Genomic DNA, 21,245 nt, shown 5'->3' on the forward strand with positions numbered 1-21,245 from the left:
CACACCACCAGGCTAGTTGCCCAACACAATGCATCTGAAATTCTCCAGGTGCAACTAACACTAGGTAAGACTGCAATCCAAATTGTAGCTTGCTACAGATCCCCCACCATGCCCCAAGATTTTCACTACACCTTTCTAAACATACTGGAAAATATTAAGATACAACCAAACACCCTAATACTGGGTGATTTCAACTACCCTGCCATTAACTGGGAAAACTACTCGTGTACCAACACCTTTGTCCAATGGTTCTTGGAATTCATAAATTCCAACGCCCTGGATCAACTAATGCTTAGTTCCACCAGGGGTTTCATAATCCTAGACCTGGTCATTACCAACATGGGAAATCAATGCTCCGCACCTATGGTCATCCCCTCATTGGTCAGGTCTGACCATAAGCTAATCACCCTTGACATCCACATCACTCCCCCCCCCTCAGTAAGGAAACCTCTGTAAAAAACTTCTCCAAAGCCAACTTCATGCTACTCACATCAGAAGTGACAAACTTCATGATGCCCATGCAGATGGGAACTGAAAGTTTGACTGCTGAATCCTACACTAAGGCACTGTACGAGCACATCCACTTGTGCATGAATCATGCCATCCCCAATAGAACCAAGACACTGTCCTCCAAAAAATGGAAGCCAATCAGGTGGACCCTTGCCATAAACAAACTTTACAACAAAAGGAAGAAACTGTTGCAGAAAAGAGGAAAATCCCAGGATGCAAAAAACTCCCTTACCAGCCTCAGTAAGAAGCTGAGATCCCTCATAAAATTTTCCAAAGCTAGTTACGAAAATAAAATTGCCAAAGATTCCAAAGACAACCACAAGGCATTCTATAACTATGTCAAGAATCTAAATGGCAATGCTCAGATCTGCTCTGAGCTACAACAGAATGGCATTAAATATACTGATCCCAAGGATTTTGCCAATATCCTGGCAGATCGATTCAGTGCAAACTTCACCCCCCTCTCACCCCCTAAAGGGCCAATCTCAATACCAAAAGGTTGCCAAATTCCAGTAATAACAGCCACAGAGGTAAAAATGCACCGTCCAAAGCTAAGAATACAGCATCCATGGGAACAGATGATATCCCAGGTTTTGTACTACATGAACTACAAAATGAACTGGCACCTCACCTAAGCATCATGTTTAATCATAGCCTCACCTCAGGCTTCGTGCCCACTGAGTGGCGCACAGCTACAGTTATCCCACACCACAAGGGGGGCTCCACCTTGGATCCCGGGAACTACTGCCCCATCAGTCTGACTTGCCTGATCTGCAAGGCAATGGAAAGTATTATTATGGAACTTATAAAGAAAGACATTGGCAACCTTCAAACACTGGACCCCGTGCAGCTTGGGTTCATGAAGGGCTGATCTTGTCTCCTGAACCTGATTGACTTCTTCAAATCAGTCTCCAGAGCCATGGACAAATGTAAGGTGGTCCACACAGCCTATCTGGACCTCACCAAGGGCTTCGACACCACCCCCCACTCTGGAATGATAGATAAACTTTCTAAGCTGGGCATTAGTCCCTACATCACTTGATGGGTTGCCAACTGGCTTACTGACAGAACCCACACTGTAAAAGTAGTCAACTCCAAATCCAGCTCCAGACAAGTGACAAGTGGAGTACCTCAGGTTCAGTCCTGGGACCGGTCTTGTTTGGCATCTACTTCTCTGAAGTATAGGCCAACACTAAGGAATTCTGGCTAACAAAGTTTGCAGATGACTGCAAACTGGGAGCCATTATTGAATCTCCAAAAGATGTGGATATTCTACAAAAGGGCCTTACAGAAACAGATGCTTGGTGGCAGATCCATGGGCTCAGGCTCAATGCCAAGAAATGTATAGTTATCCCCTTTGGGAAAAAACATGTAACCATGCATTACCACATAGGTGGCAGTACACTAAACACTGAAAGTATGATAAGAGACTTAGGGACACAGGTGGACAGTGGTCTCACCTTCGATAACCACGTCGCCACAACAGTCAGGAAATCCTTCTATGTGGCTCATCTCATCACTAAGGGCTTTTCATCCAGAAAAAAAGGAGGTCATTATCCCACTGTACTCATCCCTTATTAGACCCGTTATACGTGTCCAACCTGTGGCCCGCGGGCCGCATGTGGCCCTCAGAGCTCTTCCATGCGGCCCTCAAACTCTAACTGCAACATCGATGTATGCATGCCCCAAAACACTTTTTTGCTTTGTGTTTTTTGCTCCTGTGACCTGTAACACTAATGTCGGTGTGCGCATGTGCCAAAGCACCCATCTAGTTTTGTTTTTGTGCCAAAAAAGGGTCAGTGTGTTTACGCCATTATTTTGCGCCAAACAATCAGTGTGTGTGTTCTCGCTGAATAGGAACTTGTGTATGGATTTGCCACCATTGCCTTTGAAAGGGACAGCACTTACCTGTGTTAACCGGTAAGTATGGAGTGAGTGCATGCATGAAAGCAGAATTGTGTGCGTGAAAGTAGAAGAAGAGTGTGTGTGTGTGTGTGTGTGTGTGTGTGTGTGTGTGTGTGTGTGTGTGTGTGTGTGTGTGTGTGTGTGTGTGCACGTGTGTGTGTGTGACAGAGAGAGGTTCATGCACAAAGAGGCTAACAATGATCAGCCTACCTACTGAACACAAACAATTTAGCTCACAAATATATCGTACATTAAAAGTACACTTACATTAAATTGCAGCTTTCCTGACAGGGAGAGTGTTGTATTGAACATGAACTCATAACTCTTAACTGTATGGATTTTCAAAGAATGTCTGGATTTTTGCCCCATCTTCCAATTTGTGTCTTTTGCTTAGGAAATAAAAGTAGTCATCCAAGGTAATGTAATTCCAGGGAGTAAGAATGAGACAGCAGCCTAGGGTTAATGGGTCAGTAGTGGATTGACTATGTGGGACTGTAGCATATAAAGATGTATTGTTTTTTCAGACAAACAAAAAAGCACCTAGTACTGTTTGCACCAAATACTGTTTTTTCATTGGTGGGTTCTAAGCAGTGGTACATGTGGTACAACAGTAAGCATAGCTTTGGTGGATCATCAATACTGGCAAATAAAATGGGCACAATGTCAATTTTTAAATGTTGGGGGTTTTAGTGTGTATGTGTGTGCTTATGTGTTGGGATTGCTGCAACAGTAGATGGTTATTAAAGACAGAGACTTACGGACTGTGGAGAATGTTTCTTTGTTTCAAAACCTGATACTTGGGTGCGCATGCCAAAAGTAGATTTTTTAAGACATAGCTTCTTGCCATTTACAGTGGATGGATATTTACATGTAATGGACAATGCTAGCAGTATTAGCGTGGGCCTGTGGGGTTCTGAAGGATGCCAAGTCTACCACTGCCAATGTCTTATAAAGTGACCTGGAAATGGATATTGGGATGTTACTGAAAAAATATAATAAGTGGGCTTAGAAATATAGTTTAATTAAACAAAGTGTACTTTTAATTTACAGGCAATAATTTAATTTATTTCAGGTAGTCCAGATCCTGGTAGATTGTATACCATTAGATTTAATTAGGGAGAGCTGTCATTCTAGGGAAATAAGCAGCCCTAGTTTCAGGGAAAGCTCTGTGGCTGCTTGTAGGTAGGAAGTTGCAGGATGTTGATGCAATGTGTTTTATTTATTATTTTTAATGCATTTGTCATGTCAAAGCATGGTTTTCTTTGTTGCAAAAGAAGGCAGGACTGAATGAGCCATATAATGTTTAACTGACAATGATGGGATAGAAAGATTATAAGTGATGTATAATGTTTGCAGCTACAGTTGTTGCAATGGTGTCTGTAATGCATAACTATTTTTGGGCCTGTGTCCCACTTTTATTTTTCACTTTGTCCAGATTTCTTACTCTAAGGTTGAGATGTATGGTTCCATACTAAATCAGAAAGTTGTATTTACGTATTTACCTTGGAAGACTTTTCGGCATAATTATGAGAAACAGAGCCTTTTTAATATCTCTGCTTATTTCCAATATAAACTGCCATGTAACCTTGCAAATAACCTTCTTATTAAGCTACTTTACTTCTTTTGGAATTGACAGGTATGATTCAACGGTTCGGACGTATGCATAGAGTGCTAATGTGACTTTGATTTCTTGCAGCAGTCTGTGGTTTACATATCACAATAACTTTTTTGTGTTTCTGGGTGTGTAATCAATTTAACAGTTTTAAAGATGTTTTCCAAAAATAAATAAATACATAATAAATAACAAATAATCCTCTCTACACTTTGAGCTATTGATAAAGTCTGGGAATTAGTTTTTTTTCAAAAGCGAAGGTCAGCATTACAGCTCAGTAAACTGTCAGTCTGTGAATTACTTCTGCACAAATTAAAATGTCTGAATGTCAAATGGCTTTAGAGTGGAGGGAAGTTTATTTTTATTTATTTTATTTTACATTTGTTTTCCGGGAAAGTCCGACTGGACACAGGTCCATTTTCAGCAGAGGCCCGGGGAGAAAATCTCCAAAAATAACACAAACAATATAATACAATATATGAGAGAGAGAGAGACAGCAAATCATGGATGTAGTACTCATACAGTATGGCAGAGATTACATCTCGTAACAGTGAGAATCACTGAGGTACAGAATAAACAAAAATATATATATATTTTTTTTTTACAGTTACAATTACAGCAAGGCAAACATCAATGAGTTTACAAGTTTTCAGTAGAAAGTTGTTTGTACATAGCAGAATCTCTGAAACAATCTTTTGGTATGGATTAACCTGGGTTTGACACAAGTTATATGTTTACACCAGTATGTAGCATTGGTTTTCGTATTGATTTACTTTTTGCCAAGCAGTTGTTTGTTGATTTATTGATGGTCCTTTTGGTGGTGGGAAATTGCATGGATGAATCCATCTCTATTATGATTTATTTTCAGATATTTTGACTTCCAGACAATTTCAGTGAGTGGGGGATCATGTGATCACTGAGTTTGCCTATTTTACAAGTAGAGGCTTCTTTTTTTGTGTGGTGTGTGTGGTGTGTGTGTGTGTAAGAAAGAGAGATTTAATATGTATACTGAATATATATTTGCAAATGGAATTCTTAGTTAAACAAGCCCCTCTTCTTGGGCAAGTAGACTTGAGTAACCAATATTAGATCTTAGCCATCCAGCTGGGAAAGGTTAGTATGTGGATTTTCCATCTGGTTTGATGAAGGCTATGCTACTTACCCAAGGACTACATTTATGGCTATCCATCCAGCCATCCAGTTGTCGTGTTGCTGAACTACATTGTTTGATAATGAGAGGAGCTTTTTACAGAAGTTGAAGGTTTTTGTGTCAAGAACCTGTCCTTACAAAGTGGCTTGTTTATGTTGCAGTGAAGGCTGTGGTCTTTGTAGTGAGCGTGTTAAATATAATCAGTATTTCTGAGGTAGAGGAAGTCTCTTAAGGCAGGATCTTTCTTAGCCTGGAAAGCAAGCCAGTGATGAAATTTATAGGGGCCAGTGAGAGACAGAGGAAAGCAAAAAGCTTTTTAGTCTGTTTGGATAACTAAGTGAACTTAGTCCTTTGACCTTTTTGTCAGAAATGGTTGTAGTCTTTCTTTTGGCAGGGTGTTTTGCTGAGGCACATGCCAAAAGTGGCATTGCACTCAATAATGGCTCTTGTAAAGGAAGAATACAGGGATGTTATGACCTCCTTGTCACTGGATGAGATACCCTTACTAATGAAGTGGGCCATGTAAAAAGCTTTCCATACAACGGAGACAACGTGGTGGTCAAAAGTCAGGTTTCTATCAACCTGGGTGCCCAAGTACCATATGACTGATTGCATGGTTACAACATTGTTATTAATGTGATAATTTGTGGGGACATCACTCTCCTCAAAGGGGATGTTGATGCATTTTCTGGCATTTAGCTTGAGGCCATATTTTTGGCACCAGTTATTTGTTTGGGTGAGACCCTCTTGTAGCTTATTCAGAATTGTTTTATTAAGTCAGTAATGTGAATTATTTACTTTATTGCAAATTTGTTGGGTTATTTTTGTGGATTATAGTATTGTAGGACTGCTGATGTTGACATTTTACGTAGTTGGACTGCTGGAGTGGTTTTCCCAGTGAGAAATGCTAGTGCTGTAGTGAATATCTGTTTATTTGTAAAAAAAAAAAAAAATATATATATATATATATATATATATATATATATATATATTAACTAAGATGCTAGAGTTAACTGTTAGATTAGAGAATTAGAATGATAATTAGAATTTTAAGGCAAATATTAGGCATTTATTACATTTATTCATTGTTCAAATGCACCTACAGTACAGCCAGGAGTTCGACTGTGGTCTTCCGCAGCAACAAAAGAGTTAACTATATGATATATTTTATATGTGGCCCCAAGACCATTTCTGTTCACTCAATGTGGCCCCAGCAAGCCAAAAGGTTGGACACCCCTGCTATAGAATCCAACGCCCTGTTTGGCATGTACCTCTCAAGACATCTGCAACAACTGGAAAGGCCGCAGAAATACCTCACTAAAAGAATCACAGGCCTAAAGCAGATGCCCTATGCTGACCGTCTAAAAAAACTCCACCGATACTCTGTCGCATATCGTCTACTCAGAGGCGATCTCTGCTTAACATACAAGGCCATGTGAAACCCAGAGCTGTTGGACATGCTACACTTAAAGAAATCACAATCCCTCAGAGACACACACTCCAGGGATCTAAACCTTGTCATCACAATGAACAAAACATGCTGGAGGGATAGTTTCCTGACCCAGAGACTCCCCAGACTCTGGAATAGACTGCCTATATATATCAAGCAGAGCGCCTCTTTGGCCCTCTTCAAAAGGAACCTTGATTATTGGATGGGAGATAGGAAATTCACCCCGGGGATCACGTCAGTCGGCTTGCTAGACAGGGGTCCAGGGAAGTAAATACTGTGGGAAGAAATAGCCAGGGAATTGTTATGGCTAGGCTTGTATAGGCCCTAGGGCCGATAGCTTAGTACCAACCTATGAACCTATGAACTGCCACTACTGAGCATCTACTAACAAAAGTGAGAGACACCACCTTGCACCTCTGCTCTCACCTAGGAATCACAATAAATTACAAAAAATCTGCCTTGTTGCCATCTCAGCATATCGTTTTTATAAGAGCAGATCTAGATTCAACAAAAGTGATGGCAAAACTACCCCCCGAAAGAGTTAAAGTCCTACAACATCAAGTCAAAAATCTACTTTCCAAGAAAAAAGTACAAGGAAGAACAGTCCTAAAAATCTTGGAGACCATGCCAGCAGCAATAAACTTGATTCCATTAGCACATCTGCATATGAGAATTCTGCAGTGGCTACTGTTCACTCAGTGGTCCATGCAGGAACTACCTATGTCCCACCAAATTATGTTAACAGAACCTTCCAAGAAAGACCTTTGTTGGTGGCTTCATTCCACTCATGTGACATTAGGTCAACCCTTTGTTCTTCCACAACCTTTAGCCACAGTGACCACAGACACCTCCCAGATAGGGTGTGGGGGGGCATTATCTGGGAAGGACAGTCCAAGGCTCTTGGCAGAATCATGAGGCCCATTTGTACATCAGTGTCCTAGAGATGAGGGTGGTACTTCTAGCACTACAAGCATTCCAAGACTCTCTTCTGCTAGGAACTATTGCAATACAGACAGACAACATGTCAGCTGTGTGGTACATAAACAAAGAGGAGCCAGGTCTTACCCCCTTTGTTGGGAGGCCCTGAGAGATTGGCAGTGGGCGACCTCCTCCCAATGCTTTCTGGTAGCAATGCACATCCAGGATAGCAGACAAACTCAATAAAATAATTCTGATGCCTCAGGAGTGGCTCCTAAAACAAGAAGTAGCAGATATGATTTTCCGCAAATGGGGCCAGCCTTGCTGTGACCTTTTTGCCATGTGCATGACTGCCAAATGCAGCAGCTATCTTGCCCTAATCTCCCCTGCAGGGGAGTCACCAAGGGATGCACTTGTACACGATTGGCCCTCCGGTCTCCCCTATGCCTTCCCTCCCTTTCTGTTGATACCCAAAGTTCTTCAGAAAGACAGTTCCTTGGGAAGGAATTTGATACTCGTCGCCCCATACTGGCCTTGTCAAATCTGGTTCCCCTTCCTTTGGCCTCATCTCCAGGAGGAGCCATGGATTCTGGACCCCAGTTCCAGACCCTCTGACTCATGCATCAGGGATGCTCCAGCCCTTCCTTCAAACCCTCAAATTGACAGCTTGGCTACTCAAATTCCAAACGTAGCCAGGCTCCCTAACCTTTCTCCATCAGTGAAACATATCCTGATCTTGTCTCATAAGGCTTCAACTAGGAAGTTATATATGAGCAAATGTAAAAAAATTTCTTCTTGGGCCTTGAATAATCACATTAACTCCTTCTCTGCCCCAATAGCTTCCATTCCTCAATTCTTAGCAAAGCTATTTAATGAAGGCACAGCTGCAGCTACTATTCAAGTTCAATTAATAGCGATATCTAATTTCCGTCTAGGTGAATCAGGGCCAGATGTGATGTCCCACAGACTTTGCAAGGTGTTTCTTAATGGCACTATTTTATTAAGACCACCCATTAAAGCCCCTCCAACACCATGGGACCTGAATTTTGTGTTATCCCATTTGCTCCTTCCCCCATTTGAACCTCAATCATCCTGTGATCTAAATATTTGACTTGGAAGACGATTCTTTTGATAGCCATCACTTCTGCTAAAAGAGATTCAGAGTTACAAGCATTGTCTTTAAAGCCCCCCCTACAGGATGTTCTACAAAGATAGAGTATCCCTACAAACAAACCCATCCTTCCTACCCAAAGTAAGCTCAGAGTCTAATTTGAACCAATCCATAGAACTACCAGTCTTTTTCCCCCAAGTATGGCAACAAGGCAGAATATATGCTACAACTAGATGTACAAAGACATTTCTATTTACATAGGACAAAGGACTTCAGAAAATCTGAGCAATTATTTGTATAATTTTTCAGACTGTAAGAAAGGTGCTCCAGTGTCTAAAGTCACACTTTCAAAATGGCTGTCAGATTGCATTACCTTTACTTACAAATCTCAAAACAAAGAACTATCCTATAAAGTAACAAATCTTAAAACAAGGAACTCTCCTATAAAGTAAAAGGTCATTCTACAAGAGCCATAACAACTTCTTCTGCCTTTTGTCTAGACTACCAATTGACACCACTTGTGCTGCAGCAAGATGGGCACGGCCTCATACCTTTATCATTCATTACAAAGTGGGTCTGGCCTCTAGGAATAGGGCCTCTTTTGGGTCCACTTTTCTGAAGAATATCCTCCCATTGATTCACCAAAGAAAGATGGTGCTAGGGACGCTGTCCCAACCAGTTTAGAATGAAGGTGAGATAGGACAAAAGGTACCCTGGCTTTTGCGACCCAAGAAAATGATTTTTCTGTGCCCCTGTCGAGCAGAGCCACAGAGATGATCCCCGGAGTGAATTTCCTCTTTCCCATCCAATCATCAAGATTTTTCTTGAAGAGTGCTAATGAGGAGCTTTGTTTGATATAGATAGGTAGTTTGTTCCAGAGTATGAAAGTCTCTGGGATAGGAATCTATCCCTCCAGCATGTTCTGTTTATTGTGGTGACATAAAGAAGTTATGTACTCACCATAATGTTCCATGTGTGTTGTCCATCTTGCCTTCGTTTTTGCATCCCACCCTCCTTTCCCCAGCCTTTGCCTTCTGGAGGACCAAGCTGATACAATTGGTGATTAATGATCTGATGTTAATCTTCGTTCATTCCTTACCGATGGGCTATCAGTTCCATCCTTGGAACCGAGCTGGCCAATATCAAGCTTGCGTCAGCCAAAAATTCTCAAGCCAAGGTCCTACCCAGAATGCTGTGCTCCCTGTTACCCCAGATCTAATTTGCTGCATTGCTGAACAGCTGTGTCAAGCCACTCTCTCAGCTACGTGTCTAATTTTTGACAGTTTATATATATATATTATTACTCTAAAATTTTCTCAAAAGTTTATTCTAATATTTTCCTACACTATCGCACACTTTAGACTCTCTCCCTTTAATCTTTTCCCTTTATTACCCTCTTTTCTTACCTTGTGGTAATTCTCCATTACCATCGTTGGTAATCCTTCTTTTTCTCTTTTTACCCTTTTCTTGGGTAGCCGTTATTCTTCCTTATGCTACTGTGCTTCTTCTCCACAAGATAAGAAAAGTTCCATTGGTTTCAAGCAGTGTAAGGATTGCGGCCATAAGTTACCACTTTCCGATGGCCATGACTTATGTGTCTACTCTCTTAATGTCACCCACTTGACTGTAGATCCTCTATGTGGTATCTGTAAAAACTTCTCTACCAGGACTCTCAACGAGAGGAAAAATAAGGTAATTTTGAAAGGTCTACTCAAATCTCCTTTCTCTGAGGCTATTTCTGGGTCAGAGGGCTCACCTCCTCCTGTTAAACCCCGCAAGAGGCATTCTTCCTCTTCTTCATCAAAGTCACTCCCTTCTTCTCCCTCTGGAGATTGTAGGGAGTTGACTCACAAGAAGGTAAAATTGATTACAACTCCGGCGCTGCCACCTGTGACCCTGTCGGCTCCAGGTTCGGCACTGCCCCAAATGATCCTGACTACAGCCATGTCTCCTTTATCAGTATCGGCACCGGAGTTCCTGGTGCAGACAACTACTGTTCTGACAGTTCTGTCGCAACCCCTATCGGCACCATCAATACAGGTTCAGTCCCCTTCAGCACCACTGGTACAGTCACCTTCTGCTCCAAGTATGACTCTTCTGTACTCCAAGGTGCAGACTTTTTTGGCACCGACATGTACTTCGGTGTAGTCCTTCTCGGCACCATCCTTATTGCTGGTGCAGACACTTTCCCCTATGGCACCATATCCTTCAGGGCAGACCTTTGCCTTTACGGTGCAGACAGCTTCAACTACCATGGCGCTGACATCTTCGGTGCAGACTTTTTCCACACCATTTTCTTTAGTGCAGACTTCCTCAGCTCCAAGTTCTGCACCTATTGAATTAGCAAGGACCAAATATTCCCCTTCATTGGATCCTTTTGCAAGCAGTCAGTATAGTCCTTTGCTGAAAAGGCCAGAATCGCCATCAGCCTTCTCCATTAGGTCAACCAAGAGTCTTTCTGAGCAGGATGTGTTGCGGCTTGTTGATCAGTTGCTTGTGGCCAGAGGTCTCTTTCAACCATCGAAGTCCACATTCCCTCATTCAGGTGAGTGTATTTTGCCTCAAACCCAACATATACTCCTCCTTTGACTTCCACTCAAGTCTTGAAGCCTATTACTCCGACAGCAGCTTCCCTCCCTCCAACTCCAGTAGTGGATCTCCCTTTGGGACCAGAGTCATCCTTGTGGCCTTCGGTGCATTGGGCATTGGGCTCTTCTCAGGCTAGTGGCTGTGTCATTGGGGAGGGCATTCCTGGCTCCACGCTGATTTTTTCTATGGCACCTTCCAGGGATGCTCTCTCTCTCTCTCTTACGGTTCATGGTCCTGTTGAGACTTGTGGTCTGGGGGCAGGCTCTTTGGGGTGGGTTGTGATCCCAGTTCCGAGGTTGTTGTTTCTGGTTCCGGGCTCCTATCCCTCCTTGGGTGGGCCAGCCTTCCAGGCCATGGAGAGGGTGCTTGCCTCTGCTGGCAAAGCTCATTTGTCGGAGTCATCTCCCCCCTCTGTGCCGCAACTGCCACAAGCTTCAACTCCTGGACACAGGGCACAAGAGCCTCAGGTCTTTCCTCCTCAGGAGACCCCCTCTTTGCAGTCTTCCCCAGAACCTCCAACTGAGGAAGCACCCTGCAAAGCATCCATGTAAGAGGAAACACATGGACTCCACTGAGGAGTCATTGACTGAAGATACAGATTTTGATGACAGGGAAGGTTCCCCACAGTTACCCTCTGATGAGGTGTCCTTTGGTGATATCCTCAAGATCCTTAGACAGAGGGGTGACTGGAAGCCCTCTAATCCTTCCTCTGAGGAATCCATATTCCTACAGGCTTTTCATGTCCACCCCCTACCTCCTGGGTTACCCCACCTGCCGATGAGCTCATCCAGCTCATCATGCAGCATGCATGGAAGAATCCTGATAACATGGAAGCGATACCTAAGAGGCCAGATAAAATATTATCATCCCCTGCTGAACACCCCCCACTGGTCACATGGTCTCCCAGTAGATGATATGGTGGTGGCAGCTGCTACTAAGAAGGATTTGGCAGAAGAGAGCCAAATTGTCCGTCCGCCCAACAAGGAGTCCAAGACAATTGACAGATTAGGGAAGCATGTGTTTGCTTCATCGACCTTCGCCCTAAAGTCTTTCAATTATTTGGCACATTTTACCAGGCTTCAGCGAGATCTTATCAACCAGCTCTCTGAAACTTTGTCAGGAGCTGTTTCTGATGAAGTCTGTGATAATGTGGCTTCTCAGATAGCCACCCTAGAGTCCATTTCCAACTCTTCCATGTGTCTTATTTCTCAAGCAATGGAAGGGACGGCTAGAGTGGCAGGCGCAGACATTGTCACCAGACGACGTGCTTGGATGCGGCTTTGTGACTTTGTGGGCTCCTTTAAGGCTTCCTTCATGAATGCCCCTATAGAGGCCGCTTCTTTGTTTGGCCCTAAAGTCAAGGATATGGTGGCATGGTGCAAACAAGATGGCAAGACCTTGTCTGCCATTGGTGTCAGACGCTCCACCCCTCAGCAATTCTACTCTAGAAATCAGAGGTGTGGAAAGATCTGGCACAAGAAATCACAGGGTTCTTTCCGGGATGCATGTTCCAAGTTTTCCTCTAGAGGCAGAGGGGGAAACTCCAATGGAAGATGCCCCTTTCAGGGCAGAGGAGGTCCACGAAACTGGAGTTCCAGAGATTCTTTCTCTAGCCAAACCTATCAGTGCTCCTGAAGCGTTGCCCGACTGCTCACCTCTGGAAGCGGTCGGGGTTGTTTCTCCTTGTACCCTGCTGCCTGGCAAAACATAACAACTGACTCTTGGGTACAACGGATTATATCCAGAGGCTATCACATCCACTTCCATCTTTGCCCAGTCTCATCAAGAGTGTTACCCAATGTCCCACCCAGTCAAAGGGAAACAGCAGCACACAAAATCAAAAATCTGCTACAAAAAAGAGTCATCCAGATGGTCCCCCCAGACCAGATAGGATCTGTATTTTACTCAAGGTTCTTTTTAGTGCCAAAAAAGACAGGGGACTGGAGACCAATTGTGGATCTCAGTACACAAATAAATTTGTAAAAAACAGAGAAATTTCAGATAGTCACGCTTCAGTCTATCCTTCCTCTTCTGGAAGAAGACAATTGGATATGCTCTGTAAATCTTCAAGATACGTATTACCACATAAAAATGGACAAACACTCAAGAAGATACCTCCGCTTCCATATAGGAGCCAGTCACTACCAGTTTCTAGCCCTGCCCTTCTGTCTCTCTACAGCCCCCAGAGTGTTCACAAAATGCTTGGCAGTGTTTATCGTTCACTTGCGACATCAAGGATTCCAGGTATTTCCATACCTGGACGACTGGCTCCTTACCGCCCCCATCAAGCATCTACTGGAAGAAGCCCTGCAGTATACTATCTTAACAGCTTGAAGCCTGGGAATCACTATAAACTGGGAGAAATCCAACACAACCCCAACTCAGTCTTTGGAATTCTTAGGGGTACTGTTGGACATGAGAAATTGCACAGCATCCCTTCCAGAACACAGACTTCAGAGACTAAAACAACAAGTTCAACTGCTGCTCTGTTACAACAAATCCCCAGCTCGATCTGTACTTCAGTTATTGGGGTCAATGGCAGCTTTGATTACCATTGTTCACCTAGCTAGATTTCCCATGAGACTTCTTCAGTGGCTGCTTCTCACTCAGTGGTACCCTCTACAACACCCTTTGTCTTTTCAAATAAGTGTGACTTAGAGACACAAGCAATATTTACTCTGGTGGACATCTCGAAATCCCCAACAATGGTCTCACCCTTTCATCCCCATCAACCGATAGTCACAGTGACCACAGATGCCTCCCTGATGGGGTGGGGGGGCTATGTCAGGAAAACTCGGTCCAAGACACTTGGTCGGAGACAGAGGCCCTTTTGCATATCAATGTCCTGGAACTGAGGGCGGTGCTTCTAGTGTTGCAAGCATTTCACTCCATCCTTCTGTCAGGGACTATTGCGATCCAATCAGATAACATGTCAGTGGTCTGGTACATCAACAAACAAGGGGGCACCAGATGTTACCCGTTATGCCAAGAGGCCTTGAGAATATGGCAATGGGCGATAGCTCACAACTGCTTTACTGACTGCAATGCACATTCCCGGGAGCTCCAATGTGATACTGGGCAAATTGAGCAGGTGCATTCTACAGCCGCACGAGTGGTCCCTCAATCCTCTTATAGCGGCAAAAATCTTCCACCTCTGTGGCAAGCCTTGCTGCGACCTATTTGCCTCCCCAACCAACTACAAGTGCAGCAAATACTATGCTCTGATCCCCCCTTGGGGGCAGTCACCAAGGGACACTCTAGTCCACGCTTGGCCCTCGGGTCTTCTTTATGCCTATCCTCCTCTTCCCCTCATCTCCCAATTTCTAAAGAAAGCACGACAGTTGAAGAGCAAAGTGATCCTCATTGCTCTATATTGGCCTTGACAAGTCTGGTTTCCCTTTCTCTAGCCTCACCTGCTAGATCAAAACCGTGGATCCTCAATCCATTCCCAGCATTAATCTCCCATCTGCAGGGTCTGATTCACCCCAGTTTAACAACCCTGAAACTGACAGCTTGGTTTCTCCACTTCCTATGATTGCCGGGTATGAAAACCTTTGTCCCCTGTGCCCAATATTCTTATTGCATCTCATAAATCATCCACCAACTAATTTATCTTAACAAATGGAAGAGGTTCTCTCTATGGGCAGCAGATAAGCAAATAGACTCCTTGTCAGTCCCGATCTCGGTGGTATTGGATTACTTATCACATCTGTTCCACTCTGGGGTGTCTGCCTCTACTATCCATGTACATTTGGCTGCCATCTTAAATTTTCATATTGTTTTTCAAGATTCTTCACTTATGTCGCACAGACTCTGTAAGACTTTTTTGAAAGGGGTTATCCACCTAAAACCTCCCTTTAGCGAACCCATACAACCTTGGGATTTAGCTTTGGTTCTGCAAGCTTTAACAGCTCCACCATTTGAACCTGCATCCTCTTGTGATGTAAGATATCTCTCTTGGAAAACTTTGTTTCTGATTGCAATCACATCGACCAGACGATTGTCAGAACTTCAGGCTTTATGCATCAAACCTCCCTATCTTATCTTCCATAAGGACAGGGTATCACTGAGAACCATCTCTACCTTTTTACCAAAAGTGGTGTCAGAGCAATCTATCAACCAGTCTATTGATCTCCCAGTATTATTTCCTAACCATTCTAGCAAGGGAGAGTACTGCCTGCACTCCTTGGATGTTCATAGGCAATTACAATTTTATCGAGACAGAACAAAATCTACCTGTAAATCAGACCAACTCTTTCTGGCTTTTTCTGGACCTAGACAGGGTCATCCTGTATCAAAATTTACATTGGTTTCATGGATAGAAATTGTATCACCTTTATCTACAACAAAAACAATCTCACCTTGCCTCATAGAGTAAAAGCACATTCTACAAGATCTATGGCAACTTCAGCAGCTTTCTATGCTAAGGCTTCCTTCAATGATATTTGCTCAGCTCCAACTTGTGCCAAATCTCATACCTTTATTCTTCATTACAAATTGGACTTGGCCTCCAAAGGTAGAACTTCCTTTGGTTCCATGGTACTCAGAAATGTCCTTCCATGAGGGCCACCCAGGAATACAGGTAGCTGGGGACTCTGTCCTATCAGTAAGGAATGAACAAAGATTAACAACATCAGATAAAGAAGTTATGTCTTACCATAACATTCCATCTGTATTGTTGATCTTTGTTCATTCATTACTTTCCACCCTCTGTCCCCCATCCGGAGGTTCGTGGTTGATCTTATGTACTCCTTTCTGGTAGGTCTGTTATGACCAGAGGTAGCCTCTGCTTTTATCTATCAACTTGCAAACTTGATCTGAGGTAACAGGGAGCAGAGCATTCTGGGTAGGACTTTGGTTTGAGTGTTTTTGGTGGACACGAGCTTGATATTGGCCAGCTCAGTTCTGAGGACGGAACCGATAACCCATCAGTAATGAATGAACAAAGATCAACAACACAGATGGAATGTTATTGTAAAACATAACTTCTTTTTATCTGACCTTCTTCATTGCTCTAAAAGGTATTCAGTAGTTTTATTTGGTACCTATTGTTATATCAGCAAAGAAGATCTGGGGACCTTTCCTAGGGCATGATGGGATAGGGTTTTAGCCATGAGCTAGTGGGAGACCTCAAGCTTTTGTATAAGGCCAAGTTGGATCCGAGGATCGGATCCGAACCCAACCAGTTAAGAATGAAGGCGAGATGTACAACACACATGGAACATTATGGTGAGTACATAACTTGTTTTTTGAAATATGAGGACATAATTTCATTCTGTCAAAAGGCTTAGGCTCATCCCATTTGAAGTTACAGTGCAAACTTTCTGAGCTCCATTGGAGTGAATGAGTTAAAGAACTCTCAGATATCCACTCAGGAGCTGTTACTGACAGTGTTCGGGACTCTCTAACTTCTCAGTTGGCCACCCTGACTTCCATTTCCAACTCGTCCATGAGGATGATTTCACATGCAGCTGAAGGGAAGACAACAACCATCGGTTCAGGCGTAGCTTTAAGGAGACATGCCTGGATGCATTTGTGTGACTTTGTGGAACGCTTTAAGTCTACTTTTGTCATTGCTCCTTTTGAGGGCACTTCTTTATTTGGGCCCAAAGAGAAAGACACACTCACTAGGTGTGAGAAAGATGGAAAGACTCCTTCTGCAGTGGGTGTATGTTTTTCCACCCCTCAGAGACCATTTTCAAGGAACTAATATACTGGTGGAAAAATGTGGTTCAAAAAGTCCCAAGGGTCCTTTCCTGACACATGTAGTGACAGCTCCCCTAGGGGCAGAGATGGGAGCCCCAATGGAAGATGCCACCCTCATGGCAGAGGGAGTCTGTGAAACGGGTCTGTATTACATGATCAAATGTTTAGGTGATCGAACACTTAAACGTTGACCTATAAATGTTGAACTCTGACAATCGCGAATGGCCATTTACGTGAATTTTTTCCCTGAGAAAAAATTTGCTTGGCCGTCATTGGTAATTTGCCCTTTTCCCCAATGAAGAGCAATCTCAGAGTTGGTATATTTAGTTAGGGGGGTGGGGGTTGGAGCCCCCCAACTTGATTTGTGTTTAAAGGTTTGTTTTTTTTCCTTCGGCCAAGCAGATTTTTTCCCAGGGAAACAATTCGCATAAATGGCTGTTCACGGTTTTAAGGGTTTTAAGGGTTCGTGGTTTGTGGGTCGACATTTAGGTGTTCAATCACGTTAACGTTTGATCATGTAATATAGACCCTACAAAACCAGGGTTTCCGAGATTCTTTCTTTAGTAAACCCTTCCAATGCTCCTGAACAGAGGCCCAATTATCCTCCTCTAGTGGCAGTCGGGGTAATTTTTCTCTGCACCAGAGAGCTTGGCTAGAGATAACTTCTGACAAATGGGTGCAGGAAATTATATGCAGAGGTCATATTATGTCCTTTTCACTCAATCTATCACAGGGAACAAGCAGCATGAGAAATACAAAAGCTGCTAGAAAAGTGAGTCATTCAAAAAGTCCACTCAGACAGATAGGATCTGGAATTTACTCATGATTCTTTTTAGTGCCAAAAAAGACAGGGGACTGGAGACATATTCTAGATCTCAACAAACTAAACAAATTGGTTCATTGAACCAAATTAGAGATGGTCACGGTTTAGTCCATTCTTCTATTTTTGGAAAAGGACAACTGGATGTGCTCCATAGACCTCCAATACATGTACTGTCACATAAAAATGCACAAGCTGTCCAGGAGGTTCTTACTCTTCCAATTGGGAGCCAGTCACAGAGAACTGCCCTTTGTCTCACCACAGCCCTCAGGATTTTCAGCAAATGCATGGCAGTAGTAGCAGCTCACTTGAAACTGCACAGATTCTGCATGTTTCCATACGTAGACGATTGGCTCATCACTGCTACGAACAGGCATCATCTCATAAAGCCAGACAAAAGGTCCTTCAAATGTGTTCCTCTTTTTGAAGAACAGTCAACTATGAAAAATGTCATTTGGAACCTACCCAAGCCCTGGAATTCATAGGTGCTGTGTTAAATACAAAAGAGATCATAGCTTTTCTTCCTCTGCAAAGATTACTGACAATTCAAAGGCAAGTCTCTACCATAACCAGCAGAAACAAAGTGCCTGCCAAATTAGTCATCTGTACATTAGGCTCCATGGCAGCATCAATAACTCTTGTACCCCTGACCAAATATCATATGCGAATTGTACTGGCTGCTTGCAGTACAATGGTTGATACTTTCCCATTCCATGTCCACACCAATTTCCATTATCAACATTTGCAAGAAAGATCCAATGTAGTGGACTCATTCAGAACAAATTCTACAAGGATGTCCTTTTTCTCCCCCTCAGCCCAAAGCCACAGTGACCACAGACACCTCCCTGGTGTGGTGAGGTGGGGCATTACAGTGGAAAGACAATACAAGGTACTTGGTCCCCGATAGAGGCCTCATTACACATCAGTGTTCTAGAGATGAGGGCAGTGCTTTTGGCACTGCAAGAGTTTCAGGATACTCTCCCCTCTGGAACAATTGCGATTCAAACAGACAGCATGTCAGTAGTCTGGTATATCAAAAAACATGTCTTACCTACTATGTCAAGAAGCCCTAAGAGTGTGGCAATGGGTGAGCTCATCAAACTGCTTTCTCATAGCAATGCACATTCTGGGGGGAGTCCAGTGTGATAGCAGACAAATTAAGCAGGTCCATTCTCCTACCTCATGAGTGGTCCCTCAATCAGAGAGTGTTGGAGAGAATTTTCTGATCATCAGACCAGCCCTGCTGCAATCTTTTTGCCTCTCCCCTAAACAACAAATGCAGCAGCTATTTTGCCCTAACCTCCAAGTGGGGGAAGTCCCAAGTGATTCTCTTCTACACAATTGGCCCCCCTTCTCCTTTATGCATTTCCACCAATACCTTTGATTCCCAAATTTCTGCAGAAAGCCATGAGGTTGAAGAGCAAATGTATCTTCATCGTCCCCTTTTGGCCTCAACAGATTTGGTTCCCCTTCCTTTGCCCTCACCTAATCAAACAACCTTGGATCCTGGATCCATTTCCAGATCTCCTGTCTCATCTGACAGACATGGTTCACCCAGACATGTACAATCTCAAGCGGATGGCTTGGTTTCTCCACTTTCATTAGTAGCCAGACAACCTATGCTCTCATCCCTTGATAGATGCATACTATTTTCATCTCATAAGCTTTCCACACAAGAACTGTATTCTAGTAAATGGAAGAGGTTTGTATACTGGGCTCTGCAGAACAATACTGAACCCTTCTTAGCCCCAGTTCTTGAAATACTTAAATTCTTAGCATTGCTTTTTGATAAGGGGCCTCTGCCTCCACCATCAAAGCCAAACTAGCAGCCATTTCCAACTTGCATAATGGCTTCTAGGATTCTCCATTAGCATCTCACAAGCTCTGTAAGTTCTTCTTGAGGGGTACTCATGTTACGACCTCCCTTCAAAGACCCTACCCCCTTGGGACCTTAACATAGTGTTACAAGCAATCACCCAACAACTACTTGAACCAGCCCACGATTGTGATATTAAGTTCCTTTCCTGGAAGACTATCCTGTTAGCGGCACTCACTTCTGCTACAAGAATTTCAGAAATTCAAGCCCTATCATCTAAACCTCCATATCTAGTATTTCACAAGGACAGGGCTTCACTCAGAGCCAGCCCTTCATTCTTGCCGAAAGTGGTTTCTGAGAGCAATATAAATCAATATATTAACTTGCCATTATTTTTCTCAAACTATTCTAACAAAGAAGAGTATTGTTTACATTCTTTGCATGTATATAGACATTTCTACCTACACAGGACAAAAGACTTTAGAAAATAAGTCCAGCTTTTCATCTCCTTCTGACATTCCAAATTGGGAAAAGCTGTATCCAAAGTCTCTTTAGCTAAATGGCTGGCTGACTGCATTTCGTTTATCTACTCCAAGTCAGGTCTTACACTTACAAAACCCAACCATTTTTCAAGCTAGAGCATCCATGGATGATATATGTGCAGCAACATCATGGGCTAAACCCCATACTTCTATTACTCATTACAAGTTGAATTTGGTCTCTGTAGAGTAGAGTGCGTGTATGTACTTTTAAGAAGAATTTCCAGATGTAGCACCTGCATATAAATAGTGAGCACATGCAGGAAGCAATGTATTTTGAGAGAACAGCCAGAGTATTAACATGTATGAGTGTGGTAGTCAGTCTGTTTATAAGTTTATGTAAGTTTAAGTTACAAAGTCTCATTCCTGATGTGTTTTGTGTAATAAAGCTGCTTGAACTGAGCCCACAACCGTTTGTCTGTTTTATCCTGACTGGATGAGTGACATGGTGTCAGAACTGGGACTCAGAGAGCAACTTCTTCAAGCCATGATGTGCAGAGTTGAAGATGAAGGCAGATCAAACTGGTTGAGTGAAACGGAGCTCAGACAAATGAAAAAGGGCCAGAAACAAACTTAAGGTAATGAAAAACTGCACAAATTATTTATTTGGCACATAAAATGAAATGAAGCATTTATAAGGCACAAAACACATTATTATTCAAATGAGTAGCACAAAACATATTATTAATCAAACGAGGAGCAGAAAACACATTATTAATTAAATGAAATGTTCATAACCACGATAGTTAATAAAACTAGCAGAGATATTCGTACGGGGGTCAGAATTGCCTTTGGCTTACATAACAAGCATGTTTGAAGTAAAACGGCACAAGAAAAGTATAATGAGCATGATAAGAGATTAAAAGGGCATAATGAGCACAATAAAAGGGCAAAATTAAGCTTAAAGAACAATGTGACTGCATGTTTTTTAGTAAAAGACATTGTTTTGGGCATAAACTACTATTTTGCATTGGCCAAATCCTTTCAAAGCATAACTAGAAGTGTTTGAAGTATCTCAGAGTGTACAAAGTGTTTGCAGAATGTGTGATTTATTACAGTACATGTATTTCAAAGAGTTTGCTGGGTGCAAAGTACAGTTATATTGCAAAGTGCAGTCAA

General features: G+C 42.8%; 1 protein-coding gene across 1 annotated transcript in view; it reads left to right on the top strand.

The window, feature by feature from the left end:
• The window catches only part of RAD51AP2 (RAD51 associated protein 2), a 578,351-nt gene that overhangs the window by 267,281 nt on the left and 289,825 nt on the right, over nt 1–21,245 (top strand). The window lies entirely within an intron of this gene.

The sequence above is a fragment of the Protopterus annectens genome, chromosome 1.part0 (assembly GCF_019279795.1).
Source record: "Protopterus annectens isolate FY-2018-M chromosome 1.part0, PAN1.0, whole genome shotgun sequence".
Lineage (NCBI taxonomy): Eukaryota > Metazoa > Chordata > Ceratodontiformes > Protopteridae > Protopterus > Protopterus annectens.